We start from the raw sequence: 8117 nt of genomic DNA on the forward strand, positions 1-8117 counted from the left end.
AGTTGATGGGACAGTAAGCTTCTTTATGGATGGTCGAGTGTCTTTGCGATAAGACTGGTATGGGTGGCAGGCCATGGTCACAACCCAAACATAAGTATATCTGTCAAACTCACTCCCTAAAGGCAACGGCAAGTAACTTTCTCAAGCTCCATTGCAGCTATTCTTAGCCCTTGATACAGTTTGAAAGTCAATTTAACAGATGTCAGCTAATTATCAGAGTTGCCATTGACATTTAAATAAAAATGCAATAATTTATAATTAAATTAAGTTAACTAACTCTCTAAGCTAAAGTAATATCCAAATTAATTACGCAAATGTGCCGTTAAGTTCGCCTTTGGTAATTGCAAAAATTAAAGTCAAAAAAGCAAAAATAATAAAAACAATAATTGCTCAGATAAACTTGACCTTCAGCAAAAACATGTGATCACATACATACATATACAAACTATGTGTACATATGTATATGTATAAATAATCACAATGTAAATACCCGTACTTAGCAATGCGTCGACTGCGTTGGCTGCGTTAATGGCATCATACTTGAAGCGCTTGAAGTGTGCGTAGAAGCGTAAAAGTAAATAAACTAATAAAAAAGACAAAGTAAATGCGAAAAAATGTCACAGAAAAACGAAAAAATAAATATAAATATGTGACTTCCAAAAATCACACAGTGTGAAAACACAAATAAAAACGCATAATAAATAATAATAATAAAATAATAACAACAAAAAAGCAAACAGTTCAAATTAGACTACAAAAAAAATAAATAAAATTGAAATTCAAGTGCAAACTAAAGAAGTAAACAAAATTATTATAAATAAAGTAGTTGTACTTTTGTGTGTGAATGTAAACATGTTTGTTATATGCTCATAATAATGATGTTAATTAGGTTAGGTTGAATAGCTGCCAAGTTGGTGCTATTAAATCTTGACATACTACATACAAGTAAGAAAAGCAAATAGACGAAAAAGGAAGGAAGTCAAAAAATATTTTTTTAATTAAACTAAATTTAATGGAAGTCAAATGAAATATTTCTTAACAAATCGACTTGAAACCCTTGGAATTGGTCAGTTCGCTTATGTTTTAAATTAGAGAAATATTCATAGTTCCCTTAAAGAAATATTTTTCAAACCGGAAAACCTTTCGCCGTAACGTTACCAACATTGCTCGTAAATTCTTTAAATTTACAAATCAGCGATTCAACGAATAAAGGTCTATAAATTTTTAACCGAAGATTTCCCTCGATATTGATATCGAGTAGTTTTCAGAGAATATAAAAAAAAAATGTCTTTCTTTCGACAGTCACAACCGGCGTCGATAATTACCTGGCATCTCCGAGGCATGCTTTCTACTAATTTAACGGCGTATACTAACTAGTAGCAAGGAATTCCAGATCCGACGAATTTCGTAAGACAATAGGGTTTGTATCGGGCGACTGCTACGGCCAATCCAATGTAACGATTGAGTTTTCCACTGAGTACAGAGCTGCTCTGGAGTTTAGGATCGCGATACTATTAAATATACATATGTATGTATATTAGGGTGTTTTTTTAAAACTATTTAGAACTTTTTTTCAATCCAGTCAGGAAATTTCCTTGGAAATACCCTAAGAAAGATTCCCTGAAAGTTTTGACCCTTAATATTAACATTAAGAACTGGACCAAGGCCTGTAAAAACTTTCCATAGAAAATACACTACCATCGTGAGTTTTTATCTTTAAATTCCTACAGATCAGAGGTATTTTATGGCATCACTTTGACTTTAGACGCATATTTCTCAGAATTGTTTACTCTACCACCATTGCGACTGACCATGAGACTGATTTTCTTGCCGCGCTTGTGGTAAACTTGTGACCTTGAAATTCCCTTTCTCTTTTTCCGGCATCCCTCCCCTGATTATTGCCTTTTTTGATAGCCGTGGAATCGTCCACATAGAATTCGTTCCACCGGGGAAAACTGTGAATCAAGTCTACTATTGCCAAGTACTCGAAAACAAGTCAACAGGGTGCGCACAGACATCGCTCGTAACTGGATCCTTCATCACGACAACGCGCCTTGCCACGCCGCCTCCAGCGTGTCCCTGTATTTGGCCTCTAAAGGGATCACCGCGTTGCAACAGCCGCCTTATTCGCCCCACATGTCACTCTGTGACTTTTTTTATTTCCTAAAACAACATCGGAGGTCAAAGGAACCTATTTTGAGTCGATTACGGACATCTAGGCGGCCGTGACGAAGGTACTCACGGACATCCCAGTCGAAACGTTCCAGAAATGTTACGAAGCATGGAAAACGCGCTGGAATCGCTGAATAGCTGCCGAAGGGGACAACATTGAAGGGGATGGCAGAGTTGTAGAATAATTTTCAAATATACGGTTTTTATGGAATCAGTCTCATTACTTAATTGTCATATCTACACGTTCAACAAACTTGGTTTTCAATAACTCGATTGTGACACACAGCGAATGGCTTGTGGCCCCGTCCTGTTGGAACCACATATTGTCCGAGTACATGTCATCCAATTCGAGCTAAAAATATTCGGTTATCATTGAGCGGTAGTGATTCCCATTTACAGTAACCTGCCGATCTTGACATCACGGAAGAAGTACGGATCAATGACGCCGCCGATTCATAAACCGCACCAAACCGTAATTTTTCGGGATTTACTCTTGAAGTACGTGGGGATTTATGCCTAGCCAATAATGCATATTCTGCTTATTGACGAAGCCTTTCAGTCAGAAATGACTCTCATCGCTGAAGATAATTTTTTGATGAAAAACCGGATAATTTTCATGTTGTTTCACAGCCAAATTCACGAATATACGACATTTCTGTTGATCAAGCGGATGCAGTATTTGCGTCAATTTGATCTTGTAAGGATGTAGGCCAAGATATTTTCGCAACGCTTGAGAACGACGTGTGAGAGACTGGTTTGGGTCTTACTCAATTGATGCGCTAGCGGCACGGGAATATTTTGTACTGTGTCTGTGAATTCAAATTTTTTCACTAGATGCTCAATTGTTAATCTGACAGGAAGATTATGACGACCATAAATTGGACGTAGCGCTCTTGAAGTTGAGGCGACTGACTCAGAATTTCGGTAGTAAATTTTAATGATTTTGACTCGTTTTTGAATCGTGGAAAAAATGTCAAAAGAGCAAGAAAAAATTTGGCGTCGTTTAGTGTCCCTATCAGTCTACTTTTACGCTACAAAAGAATTTATTGAAAACCCCCTGCTTTTGGTATACAAGCTGAACAATCAAAATCAAATCCTGATATGGAAACTTTTTTATTTGGGAAGGTTATTCTAGCTTCGAAACAATAAAATTTAAAGTTTTTTTTAACGGCTAGCAGGTTTGTTTGAAACCGAAGCTCCATAAACTATTTAACAATCGAAAGTGGCATCAGGCAAGTACCGGAAAAGATCTGGCAGTATTTAGTCTTTTAGTTTTACCGCTTCAGAAAAATATTTGAAAAGGTTGTTGAATATAAAGAATAATCATAAAACATTTCTTAATAGAAAACGTAAGCCCTGACTTAACACGTGACGCGGCAACGCAGCAAAAAGTGCCACAGAGCGTTTTCAAAAATTTTATGGTTTAAAAATTAAAAAAAAAAAAAAAACAAAACAAACAAAAGACAACAAACATGAAAACTAACAGCTGCTAAAATAAACTAAAAGTCAGCAGTGCATTACCGTTAAGCAGATAACAGCTTATGCACCGGCATACGTAGCATATAGGTGTACATACATACTTTCATACATATACATATATATGAATCTGTGTGCCAGTGGGCCAGTGGAGCTGCCCAAAGCAGCTTAAAGTCGTCAACGACTTCTTGATGGACCCGAAGTTGGCAGCTAAACAACTTATTCAATGATCATACACATAAATAAATATGCGAATATATTTAGACATGTGCTTGTGTGTGTATATGTGCAGGTGCATGTGTGCTTTTAAGCTGTCATAACGCAATGCAAACACTCGGCGATGATCATTTTACGCTCATTTGTTGACTTTTCATATGCGCTTGCGATGCGCACACACATACATACACACACACTCATACTTACATTCAAAAATTTTGCACATAAATAATTTCGAATAGTTTTGTTAAGCATATTTATTGCATTTAAAACTACCGCGTCTAAAATAAACAATACATTCGACAGCATAAAATTCGCAATACCTTTTCTTCTTCTTCTTCTTATGCATTTTTATCTGACAACTGTCATTTGTTTGTTGGAAAAACGGCACAAAATTTGGCATTGCATTTGAAAATGAAATGAAGTTGGGTGCGTTTTCAATAGTTAACGGCACACCGCCACATACAAACATACACATATGTATGTACAAACGGATTTTTCTATAATTTTTCTGCAAATCATCTGGCAGGGCTGAGTTACGGCTCGCAGCTAACATTTCCGCATAGCAAAAGCACTTATTTTTCTTGCACATATTTGGATACATAATTATCTGGGTGTTAGTTGGGTAATAAAACACTGTGAGGTTTTCATTTAGCATAGTGGGCATAATGGTTCGATAGAGTTCAAAATTTTTACAAATAAAAGAAAAAATATTATTTTCGAATGCTTTTTTTATTTTTTTTTTCAACACCATTCAGACGATTTTCAAATAATTTTTTTGTATTGAAAAAATTATAAGCTTACGACCCAATAGAGGTTAAAGTAGATCCTTTGGTAAATAGGAAATTTTAAAATAAGATTCCAGACTTTCTCTAGATTTGCGAAAAAATTGTTGTTGTTTTGGTCCCAGCAAAAGTAATACGACTGGGTTAACTAACGTTGAAGCAATACCAAAAGCCTCGTCAGGATCGGGAAGGACCTCTCCGAACCGTTCGATACCAAACGAGGTTTCAGACAAGGCGACCTCCTGGAAATAATAATTCGAGCTGTAGAACTAAATAGAGAAGGTAGAATCTTCTATAAGTGTGTACAACTGCTGGCTTACGCCGACGATGTATATATCATTGGCCCCAACACCCCCGCCGTTAGTATTGCTTTCTCCGGACTGGATAAGGAAGCGAAGAAAATGGGTTTGGAAGTGAAGGAGGGCAAGATGAAGTATCTTCTGTCATCAAACAAACAGTCGTCGCACTCACGATTTGGCTCCCACGTCCCTGTTGACAATCATAACTTCGAAATCGTAGATAATTTCGTCCGTCTTGGAAGCAGCATTAGCACCGGCAGCAACGTCAGCATCAAAATCCAACGCAGAATAACTGTTGCCAACAGATGCTGCTTAGCACTGAGTATGCAATTGAGAAGTAAAGTCCTCTCTCGACGAACAAAGACCAAACTCTACAAGTTACTCATCATTCCCCCCCTGCTATGTATATGGTTGAGAAGGACCTGGCTACACTTGGAATCTTCAATTGGCGCAGCGAGAAAGAAGAACGAATGGGGCTCTAACCGCTTAAGCGGTGTCTACGTCAATAAAGAAGGAGAAGATTTGGCCTTAAAAACTGAAAAGTGATGAATTTGTCGCTCGAAAGAATATACATATGTATATATAATATGACAAAGGATATTAAAGTTATGAGGATGAGATGTTCGCTGGCTAGAAAAACACCTGATGCAGAGTTTTCTAAAGGAGACAACAATAAGCTGAACGAAGACTCATAAGAACATAATTCCCTTATCGGTAACAATGTAAGAGATCTTTTATTATTTTTTGTTTTTGAGGGATTCTTGAATATGATTTCGAAAATATGACTTTGACTTCCTCTGGCGATCACAGTTATAGTTATATAGGTCTCAACTGGGTCTGGCCCAATATAACGTTATATTCTGTTGAATAGTACAACATTATGTATGTATGAATAAGAGTACAGCAGGTACTCCACCTAGGGAAGATTAAGTGGAGAAAACCTTGCCTTTGAATTTGTGTTTGGTCGTAAAAAGAGGAAAAGGCTGACGCGTAAATGAATGGTCGGCCAAAATTAAATGTCTTATCCACCCTCGCTGTAACAAAGTTTAAAATAAATTGTAATATTAAATTTTAGAAGTACGATCAACCCTCTTTAGATAACTCCAAGTCCTCTATTTACCCATCTTTACATAAGACTTCTTTATTGCTGTTATGGTAGAGAAGTTTTAGTCTGACACTTTGATGCTGAAATGGTAGTGGTTCCGGACATGAGACATATTTCAGTCGTAATGTCCACAATGATATTCAGATAAGACTCGTAAGTGTGCAAGAAATCGCTCTTCCTCTCCACCTTTTTCTCTTCTTCAGTTACTATACTTATAGGAATTTAAAAAACACTTCATCCGCGGCGCCCTCTACTAAATAGAACAGGATACTTTTATAAGTTTTGAAGATTTTTTCTATAAAATTTTAAGAACATCATTTTACTACTCTAACCTTAAGTTTTCAAATCGAAAAAGTTCTGAAAACTATTAATAAAACGCTAACACAAAAATAAAGTCGACTGGAGATGCCGGGGATTGAACCCGGGGCCTTTCACATGCAAAGCGAACGCTCTACCACTGAGCTACATCCCCTCACATTTAACAAACGCCGAGTAACTGTCGCGTCACGCTGTCAGATAAGCGCTTATCAAATTACCAATGTTAATGCAAGTAAACTAAAACAGTTAAGAGATTATGTAATGCAATTTTTGCCAGTATCCGATGTACCGAAGTAATGTGAACGAACTGTTTTGAAATTCACGACTCGCTTTCCCACCCATTTAGCACAATTTACGTTTTTTGCATTTAAAGCACAATTAATTGATTCGAATGCGAAGACAAATTGTCACCAATATTCTCTGACAGTCGCCATTATTGCTTGTAGTGCATTACGTTTTCAACACACTAACGGTTTTACTTTCAACGTGTTTTAAATACGAAAAATATTTGGAAAATAAAATGCATTAAATTAAATTATCTCATTAATAAGGCAGATGAAAGACAATGCGGGATAGCCATAAGAGTATGTGAATGAAATTGTAATATAAATACAGACATACTTACATACATATGTGGGGGAGTATATAGTGCAGAGTGAGTAATGGTGCAACTTTTCCTCCAATAAGATTCAACATAATAAATTGCTGATAAAAACGTTTACGAAATTAACTATTGCGGCTCATTGAAATCTGATGAAATTAATTAAATTAAAATTGAGATAATTAAATCTTGAATGGTTTGTGAATAATAAATAGTATTGTATTATAACATAAACAGTTGTGAATCGAACGAATAATTGGTATAAGTTTCATAAACAATATGCGAAGGTTTGGTCTTATCAAAGAAATATACTAGTCAAAGCATTCTTAGCTAACGTAGCCGCTGTCTCTTAATTCGCTGAACTATGGCAATGTTGTTGAGCGGGGATGATGAGTGACCTGTAAAATTTGGTCTTTGTTTGTAGAGAGAGGACTAGTAAGTCCGAAGTAGCCCTTCGAAGTTATGATTGTCAACAGTGACGTGGTAGCCTAGTCGCAAATACGACGACACTTTGTTTAATGACAGGAGAGAGTTCCCTACCCATTTTTTTCGGTTCTTTGCCCAACCTGGAGAAATCAGATCTATCTGCGCGGTTGTTATGGCCAATAATATCGATGTCATCGGCATACGCCAGCAGTTGTACACTCTTGTAGAAGATTGTACCTTCTTTTATTTAATCGGCTTGTCTGAAACCTCGTTAGAAATCGAACGGGTCGGAGAGGTCCTTTGCACAGCCTTATTAGTTTTGCGGACATACCAAATTCAGACATAGCGGAATAAAGGCAGCTCCGTTTCCTCCTGTCAAAAGCAACTTTGAAATCGTCGAACAGATGGTGTGTGTCGATTCCCTTTTCACGGGTCTGGTTAGCTGTTGAATTTTCAGGCCTTAAGCCGCACTGATAAGGTCCAATCAGTTTGTAGATGGTGGGCTTTAATATTTCACACAATACGTTCAATAGATCCTTATATGCGATGTTGAGGAGGCTTTTCCCACTCTAGGCATCAGTCATGAGATCATCTCCGAGTTCCTACAAGAGTATGCTCCGATCTTAAAAGCTTCTGTTAGTCGCCACATCGTTTCTTAGAATTTTCGAGCATTATCCCTGACGGCCAGCTTATCATGCTCTTCGTACTCAAGCTTTTCG

At 37.0% G+C, this 8117-nt stretch overlaps 1 non-coding gene across 1 annotated transcript; it reads right to left on the reverse strand.

Annotated features, from left to right (window-relative positions):
* Positions 1-6453: 6453 nt before the first annotated feature.
* Trnaa-ugc (transfer RNA alanine (anticodon UGC)) lies at positions 6454-6525 on the reverse strand. Its single transcript has one exon. It is a non-coding gene; the product is annotated as a tRNA-Ala (tRNA).
* Positions 6526-8117: the final 1592 nt, after the last annotated feature.

The sequence above is a fragment of the Bactrocera dorsalis genome, chromosome 4, assembly GCF_023373825.1.
Source record: "Bactrocera dorsalis isolate Fly_Bdor chromosome 4, ASM2337382v1, whole genome shotgun sequence".
In the NCBI taxonomy this organism is placed as follows: Eukaryota; Metazoa; Arthropoda; class Insecta; order Diptera; family Tephritidae; genus Bactrocera; species Bactrocera dorsalis.